Source organism: Strix aluco, chromosome 30 (assembly GCF_031877795.1).
Source record: "Strix aluco isolate bStrAlu1 chromosome 30, bStrAlu1.hap1, whole genome shotgun sequence".
Lineage (NCBI taxonomy): Eukaryota > Metazoa > Chordata > Aves > Strigiformes > Strigidae > Strix > Strix aluco.
In genome coordinates, this window is record NC_133960.1 from 3489483 (window position 1) to 3504157 (window position 14675).

General features: G+C 51.7%; 1 protein-coding gene and 1 pseudogene across 1 annotated transcript in view; both read left to right on the forward strand.

Annotated features, from left to right (window-relative positions):
- Positions 1-14675, forward strand: part of LOC141916764 (uncharacterized) — a 61766-nt gene that overhangs the window by 36183 nt on the left and 10908 nt on the right. The gene's annotated exons all lie outside the window — the stretch shown is intronic.
- LOC141916545 (serine/threonine-protein kinase pim-1-like) lies at positions 6870-9796 on the forward strand (annotated as a pseudogene).

Sequence of the window (14675 nt, forward strand, 5' to 3'; positions counted from 1 at the left end):
GGCTGGCTGTGTCACTTCAACCCTTCCAGGAGAGAACTCCTGGCTTCCTCCAACAGCTGGAGCTGGGACGTACTGGCTCGTCAGCGTGAATGGAAAATATTCAGTGCCCTGGTTTTGCATTGGTTGATATCTTTAATGCATGTTTTGCAAACACATTCATCCTTCTTGAAGCGGTAGATGTGCTGGAGCAGGATAATTACAATGGAATAAATATTAGATAGACTAGATAGTTATTAAAACTAGATAGTTGTTAAATATACCTGAGGCATTTCTTAATCTTGTGCTAGAGCAGAATTCAATATTACTTCTGTAATAATCTTCTAAGTGAGCATCAGATCTTAGCCTGGAGTGCGGGGATAAGAAAAAAGGGTGCAAGTGAAAAAAGCAGATCATTTACTGTTTTATCAGGCGGGAGCATGCTAGCACGGTTTGTTCACAGTTGCTGTACTGCAATGTCAACACTTCCTAGATGCTGTTAGATCTTGCAGCCTGTGTTACTCAGAGCCACTTAGCCCTTCCAGCTCGTGCTTGCCAGCTCATTTGTCACATACAGTGTGTCGAGGTGTTGCCCTGAAAGTACTTTTTTCAGTCTGGCATGAACTGTCTGAAGCCCAGTTATGTCACTCGTAGAGGGAGGCCATCAGCGAAGCAGTCTCAGGTTTTTAGATGCTTTTGACACTCAAATGTTATAAAACTCTCCAATTTCTAGTTTTGTGATGAGACTCAGTAGGTATTCTAAATCGCAATTGGTGAGTACTGTGGGCTATCAGCTTGGCAAATTCTAACCACTGACACATACTGATAATGGGGAAAAAATCACATTCCTCGTATGAGTATTTAACCCAGTGATTGATTCTTCAGTTAGCAAATCTGTTACGTTTATATCCAATTACGGAGTGATTATATATACACGTTAAGCTTGTTTGTGCAATCAGCAGTGTTAAATCTAAATTCAGGAATCTGCTGTGCTGGCTGCTGCTGCTGCAGTCACCCCCGTGCCCTGTGGAGGAGGAGGCTCCCCAGCCCCTCTGGTTTCGTGCTGCCGAGCGAGCCAGGGCAGTTCAGTTCTGTGAAGGGAGAGGATCTTTATGTGCCGATGGGTTTGGGATGGAAACCCGTCTGTGCCAGATACCGAGTTAATGCTGGTCAGTTTGTCTTCCATAAGCGCCTCACAGTGAGCAAAAAAGCTAAGAAAAAGGGTCTGTTGAGTTGGTGTGCAGTCTGCGCTTGGAACAGAGTGCTGCGGTGTGTGGCTTTGAGAACAAGCTGGTGAGCAGTGGCGATATATCCAACAGTATTTATTTTGCATTGTCTGAGCTTGTGTTCTGTGCTGCCACATTTGATTGAACAGACAAGTGGAGGACAGTATCTGTTGTCTGAAATGTGTACGATTTTCCCTTGAAACACAGTTGAAATTTCAGTGTGAATCAGACAGATGTCCTGTCTGCACACCTTGGGAGCAGAATGAGCACCAGCCCGGGTCTTCGCGTTAACACAGTACGAACTGTTTTCACCGTGACAGTGTTGTTCTGGAACGCTTTGCTCCTCTTAAAACATTTTGTTGCATTACCACTTCAGATCAGCCAAGCCCGCATTAAAAAATCTTGAAAGGTATTTGGTTTTCCTCTCTAAGTGTAGAAAAAGTAGGAGGTAATGAGGTCTAAGGAAGAAAGATTGTATTTTCTTGCATTTGACCTTAGTAATAAAGAACAAATAAAAGTATAGAAAATGTATGGTGGGAGGGGCAAGAACCAGAATGTTGTAAAGTGTTTTTGAGTGCTTTTGCTTGCTGGTTTAATTTCCACAGAGCTGTGTGAGTTTGCATATGCCAATCAATTGAAAGTAATGCTTTGCTTTGATTATGAACGTGACTTGAGAATAAAATTAACGTTGTGTAGGGCTCAGTATATGTAAATTGATATATAAATGCTGCTGTAAGTATAATTAATAGCAAAAGACAAAATCAAGCTGACTAAGAGTTTTTAATTAGATTAATATAACCCATTTTTCATTTAATACAATGCTGTCTACAACATTAGATACTATATGCATGCGTGTGAAATCAGTTCAATAACATACTGGGTCCAAATTAGCTGTTCTTATCATTTCCTTGACTGAAAAGAAATTTGAGTTTTATGCTATAATTTTACTAGTCCAGTATCACTGACATACATGGGAAAGATGCATTAATTTTATTGCTGGGTATTCAGCCCTGACTTATCCTGGTTCTTGCTGACTTAGAACTTAACTTTGCAAATATAGCATCTGGCAAGGAGAAATCTTTCACCTACTTTGAAATCATATTCAGCTCAGTAAGAGTGAGATATTGGAAATCCCAGTGTATTACAACTCCTTTAGATCTTCCTTTTACATTCCAAACTCTGCAGGTTAGAAGAAGGTCGGTAGGTCACTGCCAGGTAGCAAAGAGCAGATGGTGTTTATTCCTGTGACCAGTAAAGCATGTGTCTGTGGGGGTGATAAACCCAATTAGCCAAATGTTTATTGTGCTTTTAGATGTTGTGGTCTTAGTGCCTATTTCCATACCTGCGTGTACGCTCAATATAAACTTCATTGTGCGCTTTGAAAAGAGGTCAGTGGTGCCCTTCTACAGCCTGAATCGTCAGCGTTCGCAGAAATACCGGTTTAGATAATGTCCTTCAACTGAGCCAGGCTTAGAGACGCAATCCCAAGACCCCCTTATTACTTAACTTGCATTTTAGTTGTTTCTAAATAGTAAAAAGCCTGACTGCTGCAGGCTTGGCTAGGACACCGAGGATGACTGTAAAAGGCAGGTGGCTGTTTGTCCTGCAGAGGCCTCCTGCCCTTGGTTCAACAGCCTGTGACATCACTACAGGGCAAGCTCATTGTTAGCTCAGCAGCGCTGCAGTTTTTAAAAATACTGATCTTCTTGAGCAGCTTTCCATCAAGGAGCAGTCAGCCCTCAAAAAGATTGGCGACTCTTTAGAGACCTGGGCTGGGGTCAGCGGTGACCTCTGGCCGTGACTAGTTTGCTGATAGCTCTGACCTCCCTGCCGTGGGCAGAGAAGCCTGAGAGCCGTTCCTGTGTGCCTCAGCCTCCCACACCGCCCGGCGGGGCTGGCCAGAGAGGGGGAGCCTATGGAAGAGCAGTTTGTGCAAAGGTGCGGAAGAATTGTAGGGCAAAAGCCAATAATAAAATGTGCCGTTAGGATCCTCTTTCTCTTTTCTGAGTTGAGACAGAAGGCTCTTGCGTGGGCTCCTGTCCGCAGAGCCTGGCCCTGCTGCACTTCCCTGCAGTGATCCCCACTGTCATACCCGACCCCAGGGATTTCAGTGACAGCACTTTCTGCAGTCACTCCCTGGCCACCCAAATAACTAATAATAGCCATATCCATTCCACAAGGCCTGTTTGATTTTTTTTAACATACTTGACAACTCTTCAGAGTCAAGATAATGTCTTTCAGCAGTGCCTGTGCAGTACCTGGGACGATGAGTCTCTCTGGATAGCTCTGCAATTCAAATAATAAACCCCCTAACCTTGTTAATTGCAGGTTTAATATAGATCTGCAAATTTAATTGGTTCCTTGGCTTTTCCTCAGTTACCTCAAGTCAGAGTTAAAAATAGAATCACACCAAATAAAATGTTTGGGTGTCTGAAAGATTAGCAGATTGTAATAAATCACACTGCTAATGAATGTATTAGAGAAATAGCTATTTAAATTTTCCTGAGTTAAGAACATTTAGGGGAATAAAGATACATCAGACACCAACATTTCTTTTTTCTTAATCAGAAAATTTATTTTAATTTTAAGGGTCTTTTAAATTGCTTTATTTAAATGCCACAACTTCTTACCAAATTCTGATGGAAAACTGATAAAAATGAAAAGCGAGGGGATATTTTTGCTATCTCAGTGTGGACTTGTATCTGGAAGATGTTTGTCTGGAGTCGCTGACCATCTGTTCCATGGAGTTATACCAAAAATGTATTTTCACTGTAGATTTAGATGCTTGCTATGGTCTAGTAAATAGCCAGACAAGTATTGCAGCTTCTTCTTCAAGCACACCGTAACTATGAACTCCCAGCACTCCTCAAGGTAAAAAAATGTGTAATAAAAAAAAGCGTTTATTTCTTAGGTAAGTCTTCTAGTCACAGTAGCTTTAATGATTCTAACTTTGTTACTCGGATTTAATTTATTCTTGAGGGAATTCTATTGATTTAAACCAGAAATTAACTTGGCACAGAGTTGTCAAGAAGCTGTATCTTCCCTTTGAGCATTTAATTTTGAGTCCGTTTTTCTCCACACTCTGGCATCGGGTTATTGTTCAAAGCAGAACGAAGAGATGAGACCAGGGAGCTCTGTAGAAAGCAGCAGCCTTCTCCTTCAGCCCTGGGACCACCGCAGGGGAGTGTCAGTGGTGCAGTACTTGAAGGTAAAGCGTTAGTGCGTGTCCTTTGGAGTAGATCTCCAGAGACCCTCTGGAAGAGTACCTTCATTTTCTTCTGCTGTTTGCTGTCTCCTGACGTGCTGTACGGGGTTTGGTAGCGGGGGGGCTACAGAGGTGGCTTCTGCGAGAAGCTGCTGGAAGCTTCCCCGCGTCCGACAGAGCCAAGGCCAAGGCCAAGGCCAGCGGCTCCAAGAGGGACCCGCCACTGGCCAAGGCCGAGCCCATCAGCGACGGTGGTGGCGCCTCTGGGCGAACGTGTTGAAGAAGCGGAAAAAGCTGCTGCACAATGGCAAGTTCAACCGGGGAGAGGAGTGAGAATGTGTGGGAGCAAGAGCTCTGCAGACCCCACGGTCGGGGCAGAAGGAGGGGCAGGGGGTGCTCCGGGCCCAGAGCAGAGGTTCCCCTGCAGCCCGTGGGGCAGCCCATGGGGAGGCAGCTGTGCCCCGCACCCAGGGAGGGGAACGGTGGGGCAGGTGCCCACCTGCAGCCTGGGGGGGACCCCACGCTGGAGCAGGGGGATGCCCAAAAGAGGCTGTGACCCCGTGGGGACCCACGGCTGGAGCAGGGCAGAGTGTGAGGAGTCCTCCCCCTGAGGAGGAAGGCGCCGCAGAGACAAGGGGCCATGAACTGACCCCAACCCCCATCCCCTGCCCCCCCGCGCCACGGGTGGGGAGGAGGGACAGAAAATCGGGAGCAGAGCCATTTTTCAGGCCCACAGGTTCACTTTCAGCATCCAAACCCTCACCTTTAGGGCAGAAAGCATCAGTTGAGGGTCCAAAGCCCCACTGATAATGTCCAAAGCCTCAATTTTCATTTCCTAAGTCTTAGTTTTGGCTTCCAAAGCCTCATTTTAGGCTCGAGTGCCTCGTTTTTACAGTCCAAAGGCTTAACTATAGTTTGCAAAGTCTCCTTCTAGAGTCCAAAGCTGCATTTTGACTCTCTGATATCTCCTTGTCAGGCTCCAAAGCAGCATTTTTAGGATCCAGCCAGCCATTCTGAGGATCCAAGATGCATCTTGAGTGTCCAAATCCCTAATTTTTAGGCTCCAAACCCCTCTCATGGAACCCAAAGCCTCATTTTTTGGGTACAAACCCTCATTTATATGTTCCAAACCCCCCCTTTTAAAGGCCAAAGACGGATTTCAGGGGTCTGGAGCATCATTTTGAAAGCCCAAAGTCTGAATTTGAAGGTCCAAAGCCTCATTTTTAGAATCCAGATCCTTATTTCTGCCTGTGTGCGTGTGTTGTGTGTGCGTGCGCACACTCGGGGTGTGTGTGAACACCGCGCGTTGCGCTCTGTGTTCCAACGTGTGTCTCGCAGTGCGGGTGTGCGCACGCTGCGGGTGTGCATCGCACCTTCTCTTTGTACCCACGGGTGTCTCCGGGCAGTGTGTGTGTGTGCACGTGCCCCAAAGCTCTCTGCGTGTCACACTGACTTTTCCTGTCCTCTTTCTGGCCCCGATGTGCCGGTCTTCTCCGTGCCGTGGGGGCTCTGAGCACCCTCCTCTCAATAATCAGAGACCCCCACCCAGGAAATTATTTATCTTATCTCTGGAACTCAGGGAAGTATCTCAGACAGTGACTTGTGAGGAAAAAAAAAGGGGGGGGGGAAAATTTTAAAAGGATTGTTAGTCCAGAGTGCCCAGCTGGAGTCACCACTTTTACTAGAAGAGGGAAAAGTTCAGGCAGCGGTTTGCCGGTGGTGAAGTAACGGCAGCGCGGGGCGGGAGGGCAGGACGGGCTCCACCGGGAAGTTGTGAGATCGCAGGAAAAACACAATAAAGTGAAGAAGAAGCCAATAAAACATGGGGATTTTGGCGCGGATGCGGGAGTCTTGAAGAGGAGCTCCGTGGCTGCCAGCCGGCCGGTTCTGCCGGCCCAGCAGAGAGAGCAGCCGGTCGGGGCTGATCGTGGGCTCGATCCCGGGCTGGCGGCAGGGCCAGGTCAGGCTGAGCCTGCCCGTGCCCCCTGCCAGTGCCCCCTGCCAGTGCCCCCTGCCCGTACCCCCTGCCCGTATCCCCCGCCTGTACCCCCTGCCAGTGCCCCCTGCCCGTACCCCCCATCCCCTCTCCCCCCCGCATTGTGCGAGCCGTGGCAACCGCGGAATGTGTCGGGGCTCCCCCTCTCCCCCCCGCCCAGTTTGCATTGTCTGAGCCGTGGCAACCGCGGAATGTGTCGGGGCTCCCCCTCTCCCCCCCGCCCGGTTTGCATTGTGCGAGCCGTGGCAACCGCGGAATGTGTCGGGGCTCCCTGGGCAACGGGGCCACAGCCGGGCAGTCGGGCAGTGGACGAGCGATGGCTGGCAGCAGCGATTTGGCTCTCCCGGCGTTTCTCGCCCCCGACCCGCCCCGCACGCCTCTGGCCCCTTCCCCTTCCCGCCGCGCCGGGCCCCGCCGCCTCGTCCCCGCCCCGCGGTTCTCGCCCTATTGGCGGTGGCGCCGCTGGATGGGCCGGCGCGGCTGGGCCTGGCGTGGCAGCGCCGCCCCCCGGCTCTGCCCGGCCCGGCCCCGGCCCCCGCTGCCCCCAGGGCTGGTGGGGGGCTGCTGTGCCGAGGTCGCTCCCTCCCTGCTCCGCCCCGCCGCCGGCTCTGTCTCCTCCTCCTCCTTCTCCCCAGGCTCCCCCACCCGCCCGCAGCCGCTCGGCAGCCCGAGCGCCGGCGCTGAGCCACCGGTGCCCGGTCCGGTTCGGGAAGTGCCGAGCCCGTCCCCGTCCCCGGAATCGGGCGAGGGGGCCGGGGTGCCGCTCCCGAAGATCCCCTCGCCGGCCCATCGACATCCCGGGAGCGGCACGGAGCTACACACAGCCAAAGCAGCGCCAGGTCAGAGCGGGACGGGCCGGTTTGGCTGGGCCCGGTTCGGCGGGGGGCGGGGGGGCGGCCGGGGCGGGGCGGTGACGGCCCGGTCTGGCCCGCAGGGAAGGAGAAGGGGCGGCTGGAGGAGCTGTACCAGGTGGGCCAGCTACTGGGGAGCGGCGGCTACGGCTCGGTGTACTCGGGCATCCGCCTCTCTGATGGCACCCCGGTAAGTGGTGGGGACAGTGGCGGGGCAGAGGGGAGGAGAAGGAGGAGGAGGAGGCTCAGCCTGTCGCTCCCCTTGGCTTGCAGGTGGCCATCAAACACGTGGCCCGGGAGCATGTCACAGCGTGGGGTGAGCTGGTGAGTGACCGGGGCTACCGGGAGAAACTGGGGCGTCACGGGGTGGGGGATAAGACGAGGCCCGAGAGGGTGGAAACCGGGACACCGCAGGGGGAGCGGGCGTGGAGTCACTGGGGGACGCGGAGCATCCCGGGTGAGGGGCTGCCCAGTCCCGGGGGGGCCGGGCGGGGGGGCACAGGAGCATCCCCTTGGCAGGGGGGATCCCTGGGCACCGGTGGGGCCGGAGAAGGGGCAGCGGAGCATCCCGGGTGGGGGGGGTGCACAGAACCGTTGGGGCTGAGTAGGGGCACACCCGAGCAGCGGTTCCCTAGCAACGGGGGGCACTGGGGCATCCCCTTGGCAGGGGGGATGCCTGGGCACTGGCGGGGTCGGGCAGGGGGGCACTGGAGCATCCCGGGTGGTCCCCCCGCAGCCCAGCGGCACTCGAGCGCCGATGGAGATCGTGTTGCTGAACGCGGTGGGCTCCTCCGGCTTCCGCGGCGTCATCCGCCTCCTCGACTGGTTCGAGCTGCCGGACAGCTTCGTGCTGGTGCTGGAGCGTCCGGAGCTCGTGCAGGATCTCTTCGATTTCATCACCGAGAGGGGATCCTTGTCGGAGGAGGTGGCGCGGGGGCTGTTCCGGCAGGTGCTGGAGGCCGTGCGGCACTGCAACGCCTGCGGTGTCCTGCACCGGGACATCAAGGCGGAGAACATCATCATCGACCTTGCCAGCGGTGAGCTCAAGCTCATCGACTTCGGCTGTGGCACCTTCCTCCAGGACACAGTCTACACGACATTTGCCGGTGAGCCCACAGCCGGGGGACTGCTCCCGGCACTGCACGGCCCAGGCTGACCGGGCACCGGTTCCCCCTTTGGAGGGGGGGGAATTAATTACTCAGCCGGCTGCCGAGTTGTTTTTGGCGCGGGGCGGATGTTGTGAAACGGGAGCTGGCTCCCAGCCGCTGCCAGCCGCCTGCCCGGGGCTGGGGTGGGGGGATCCAGCCTGACAGAAACAAACACCCGTGGGGGTAGCGGGGCGGGGGGGGTTTGCAAAACCCGTATGCTGGCCGGTTTGGATTGCAGGCGTGGAAGGGCTTGGGCTGCTCCACTCCCCTTGTTTGCCTTGGCTTTTTTTAAATATTTTTTTTTGGCTAAGGCAGGGGGGGAAAGGCGTGTTTTTTTCCCAACTGTGGGTTTTTTTTCCTTTTTTTCTCCTTTTTTTTTTTTCCCTGCACGTATCGGTCGGGCCTTCCCCAGGCCCATGCTGCCCTCCTCCGGCACCGGCGGCTTTTTTTTACAACCCAAAGAGTCCCGTGTTGGCGAGGGGGTGGCGGGTCACACTGTGTGTCGTCCCCCCCCGCCACCGGTGCAGCCCCCGTGTCCCCAAGGACGCTCGGGTGAGGATCCGTGAGCGGGCAGCATCTGCCTGACGAGCTCCGCCTGTCTCCCGTAGGAACACGAGCGTACAGCCCGCCGGAGTGGGTCCTCTACCACCGCTACCATGGGCGTTCAGCAACAGTCTGGTCCCTGGGCATCCTGCTCTATGACATGGTCTGCGGGTACATCCCCTTCGACCAGGATCAGGACATCATCAGGGGCCAGCTCTTCTTCTACCAGCCGATCTCCCTCGGTGGGTCCCCGGCTTCGTGGCGGGCAACGGGTTTGGGAGATGGCACCGGGTGCACGAGTATCCCCGCTCTTACGGCTGTGGAGGAGGGTGATCTCCCGGGGTTAGCTGGGGGAGGTGGCACGTGAGCAGGGTGATCTCCCGTGGTTAGCTGGGGGAGGTGGCACGTGAGCAGGGTGATCTCCCGGGGTTAGCTGGGGGAGGTGGCACGTGAGCAGGGTGATCTCCCGGGGTTAGCTGGGGGAGGTGGCACGTGAGCAGGGTGATCTCCCAGGGTTAGCTGGGGGAGGTGGCACGTGTCCTGCCATCCTGCTCTCCTCCAAAACAGCTCCTGGACCGGGAGGTTTGGGGGTGGTTCTGAGCACACCCAGCATGTCCTGGGCACTGCGGACGGTGGTGGAAGGTGGACAGGAGCCTTCTCTGACCGGCGGTGTCTGGTTTCTCTCCCCAGAGTGCCAGGATCTCATCGAGTGGTGTTTGTCCTCATGTCCTTCAGACAGACCATCTCTGGAGGACATTTTCAACCACCCCTGGCTGCAAGGCACTCACCTGCCCTAGGAGATGGCAGAGACCCCCCACCTGCATGGATTGGCCCGGGACCCTGGCACATAACAGCTCCAGGCATCTCCTGGCCATAAGAAGCAAAGAAGACCAGGCTTCCTCACCACCGTAGCACTGAGCAGGGATCATCGGGAACACGCACATCCTGTCCCGAAGCTGGGCTGGAGACCTGATCTTCCGAGTGCTGGTGGCCACCATCCAACCCAGCTGTCCTGGGCTCCATCTGAATGACCCTGTCTCATTTGCTGGTCTTGCCAGTAATTTTTTTTTTTTTTGGTTTTGGTTCTGTTATTGGTGGAGAGAGGAGACCTTATTGCAAACCATCTGGTTTTGGTGGCTCCCAAACGTCTTCCTGACCACCTGAATTCGGGACAGTGAGAGGATCAGAGACCTTATTGCAAGAGACGCTTCAACGGGGGAAAAACAGTGGCCGAATGGCTGCCTCCTCGGCTGTCACCGTGCTCGAGTGCCTTCAGCTGAGATCTGGGCTGTGCTGGAAGAAATACTTGAATTTTCCTACACTGCTGCTTTTCCAAGACTCGCCTGGGTATAGACTTCCTTTTCCCCTTTCAAAAAGAAAACGGGTCAGAAGACACCTGGGAGCCAAGCAGGCGATCCCTCACCTCCCGTGCCTCCACCTCGCCTGGATTTTCTGGGTTTCTTTGCTTCCCGGTGCCCTCACGAATGCACAAACAATGCAAACCAACAGAGCTGTAAATATATATTATTTATAAATGTTATACAGGAGCGAAGTTTGATGTGCAGTTGTTACTTTTTTCCCAGTTTTTGTTTTTAAATTTATTTTCATGGATTTGTTTATTACAGAGAGAGTTCTAGCCAGCAGGATAACTTATTTATTTATTTATAATTCACGTGGGTTTCCAACCCACGCCTTGCTCCCACAGCTGCTGCCCCCCCGGTTTTCTGTTCTATTTATGCTTTTTGTTGTGAATCTGCAACTTTCATTTGTTCGAGCCTGGAGAGCGGGACAAAGCTGCAAGTCAATGTCTGCTGTCTTGTACTGCTAAGAACGGGAATGAGATCCTGAAATTGTTGAAATGGTATTTTTAAGACATACATGCAACTTTGTGGCTGGAAAATTGCCTGGGGAAAAAGGACCTGGGGGTGCTGGTCAGCAGCTGGCTGATTCTGAGCTGGCAGTGTGCCCAGGTGGCCAAGAAGGGCACTGGCATCCTGGCTTGTGTCAGAACTAGTGTGGCCAGCAGGACTAGGGAAGTGATCTTACCCCTGTACTTGGCACTGGTGAGGCCGCACCTAGTTGACTGTGTTCAGTTTGAGCCCCTCACTGCAAGAAAGAGTTTGAGATGGTGGAGCGTGTCCAGAGAAGGGCAACGAAGCAGATGCAGGGTCTGGAGCACAGGTCTGATGGGGAGCGGCTGAGGGAACTGGGGGGGTTTAGTCTGGAGAAGAGGAGGCTGAGGGGAGACCTCCTGGCCCTCTACAACTACCCGAGAGGTTGTAGCGAGTTGGGTGTCGGTCTCTTTTCCCAAGTAACAAGTGATAGGACGAGAGGAAAAGGACTCAAGTTGCACCAGGGGAGGTTTAGGTTGGATATTAGGAAAAATTTCTTCACGGAAGGGGTTGTCAGGCCTTGGAACAGGCTGCCCAGGGAAGCGGTTGAGTCACCATCCCTGGAGGTATTTAAAAGCCATGTCGATGTGGTGCTTAGGGACATGGCTTAGTGGTGGCTTGGCAGTGTTGGGTTAACAGTTGGACTTGCTGGTCTTAGAGGTCTTTTCCAACCTAAATGGTTCTATGATTCTGTGAGCTGTTAGAGCCTCTTGAGGCTTTGAGGAAGATGAGAAATAGGTGATCACACAAGACTCTTCACTCTGGACTAACTGATTTTGATACCCTGGAAAAAGAGCTTGAGAGAATCATGTCACTGAAGGAGACCATGGAGTTTGTCATCATTTAAATGTCAGTTTCATAATGTACAGTCTTGGATATTATGGGATAACTTTGAGAGAATTGTTTGTTTCTGAGGGTCTGTTCTCTGTTAGATAGTCAGTCTTGGAGTCCACGGTATGTTTGGCAAATAGCCAGCAGAGGTGTTATATTGAAGAAAAAAGCTAAAAATCATGGTTAGTCTTCAAGTTTGAATACCAGCAAGGTATATTAGACAACTTCTTTGTGTGAAACAAGCAAACAGTGGTGTTGACATGAACCGCTGTAGGAATAGAGTCTACCATCTCTTTGGCTGCATCAGCCAGACTTTGATAACTCACCCCAAGGGCTGTTTCCCTGCCCAGCATCACCTCATTGCAGCCAATGCACTTTGATCTTTTTCTTTTTTTCCAGAAGGAGAAACCATGTGTATTTTCACTTTCTTCAGCGAGCAAAGTTGCTTTTGCTCAAACTTTTCTGAAAATTTCCAGCACTGGGACAGATTCTGATAGAACTCCAGTTTGCAAGGTGGCAGTTCTGGAAGACACCGTATTTTTGCATGCAAACACGTAGTCTGGTGTATTTATGTTTGCTGTGAAGGGGCTGTGTGGTCCCAGGCAGCCCAGCGTGGCCTTACTCATCCCTTTCAAGTTAACAGTGCCAGTGCCTTTTGGCAGCCCAGGGTATTAGCGTGGTATGGAGCAGATGCTCTTAAACTTCCAGCCCGCAGTACAGGAGCTCTTTCTCCTCCAGCCGAGGCAGAAGTGGCACTGGCTGGCTCTGCACAGAACTCCAGAGAAAGGGCTCTAACTGTCTTTTGTCCTGCTTTCAGGTTTACCGCCAGCAAGAGTCAGCTCGCAGCGGTCTGGAGCAGCTGCGCCAGGAGTCCTCTCGCCAGGGACATGCACTGGCCACGGTGTCCAAAGAGAAGGAGTTCCTGGAGCATGAGAAGGCTGCCCTAGAGGTGCGACTGGCAGCCCTGCAGCGGGACAGACAAGGCCTGTCAGAGCAGCTGGCAGAGGTAAGGGCGGGGAGGAAGCCCTAGGCAGGACGTTATATAATGTCTGTAATTATAAAGGTGGTAATCATTCCACGAGGATTTATGGCATCCTGTGTGCTTTTCAAATGTTTTCACCTTCCACAGGCAGAAAATGAAGGAATCTTGAGCAAAATGAAAAAAAGTATACTATGATTTTAATGTTGTTTTCCTGACAGCTAAAACTAGCAAACATCTCCTGGGCCTCGGGCTCAGGTTTATGCCCCCTTGCACATTCCTGTGTGAAGTCCAAAGCAAGGCAGCTTGGCTCTGAGCTGAGTAATAATTAAACCCTGCAGACGTTTACTGAAACTGAAACTGAAGTTTCTCTCTGGTTTTGGTTTCTTGTTCTATGCATTTGAACATAGATCTGTCCTTATCAAGTAGTTTGGCTGTTCCATGCAGACGTTGTGAGTAGGACACTGCCATCTAGGGTGGAGCCAGAGGCTGGTGCTGCAGATCTCGAGGGCCTTCTGGTTGGAAGGTAACTCTTGTTACTGTGGTGCAGGACCCAGGGCTGGTTACACCAGCAGCTGGGAAAGCTCTTTTGAATCCTCACGTCTCTGAGGACTCTTGCCCATCACTGATGTCTGTGTCCTGTACTCCTTACCACCTGCTGTTTAGAGACAGATGTCGTGGAGAAGTTACACAGGGAAGGAGCAAGATTCTGTCCTTCTGCCTTTCTAAGATCATATGTGACAAGTTCTGCTCAGAAAAAAAAAAAAAAGGAGTCGTTTGTCATCCTTGTAGGTGTTTTTTAGAAGACTCCTGAACTTGCAGAGCTGTATAAATGATGTTTTAGACATTGTTTCTCATGTTTCTTGACTTTTTCACTGTATTACTCCAAAGTACGTCGTTAGGATGGCTGATAAACACCCCTTTTGACTCAGTGTGTTTCTTGAGAGCTGCTGCTTCTTCTGAGCTCCAGCTTCTCTTATTTGATGCAGCTGAGTTACGACTGGTCAATTATTGGACTGTTACTAAACTATTAAATGTTCAGCTCCTTTTTAAAAAATTTTTCGGAAGGGATACATTATTATTTTAAAAAGATAAATTAGTTATGAAGAACCTTTGACAATAGATTAAAATTCAGCAGCTGTTGTTGCCAGACGTTGTTCTCAAGAGCCTTTTGTTGTCATAGTTTTGGCCTCTATCTTTTCTGTTCTGTTTTAGAGACTGATTCTATTTATCCTAAAATGGAGCATATTTCCTTTGGACTGCCAGAGATTGGCACAATCAGAAATATGTGCTTGTTTTCCTCTTGAAGATACACCCTCCATTGTCCATCCAAGCAGTGAAATTCTACTGCTGTGGTTTTTATGGCACCCCCGTCCTAGCGAGGCAGTGCTGTGTGTTGTGGGAACCTGGCACACAGGGCGCTGTGTTAGATCAGGGAGGTCACTTCAGCTCCTGGTTCCAGAACCCTGCGTGTCATACGCAGCGGTTGGTTGAAGTCTGTGGCTGTAAGAATTTGGCTCTGCAGTACTACAGCTTCCATTTTAGAGAGCAACAAGTCACTTGGGCTGCTGCCTACTTAAATAGCAACACTTAGAGAAAAGCAGCAAGTTTTTCCCTTGAACTTTCAACAGTTGAAACTGAAGGCTGCCCGTCTCTCCTTTCAGTGGTCCTTGTTCAGATAAAATCTAGTTCAGATTTCTTACGAGTGCTGCTCCAAGCGAGAGATCTTCCTATATCATCGGATGTATTTCTTGAGTCCCTTTTAAATACAAGGAGTCTGGAAAGTTACTTACCCACAGCTACACTGTGAACAGCATTCAAAAAGTCACGGGTCATCCAGGGAAATACTCGTGTTCTGTCCCCCTGCAGAGCAGCTTGGAAGCGCTGATGAGCTGAGGGCTGTGAGCAGAGCCCGGGCTTTTGCTTGTTGGCCCAGACTCTGGGCACAGCTACCCGTGTGTCTGCCAACAGCAATTTCAGATTTGGCCATTGAGATCAAATTCGGCTGGGCTTTCGGTGTTATGCTGG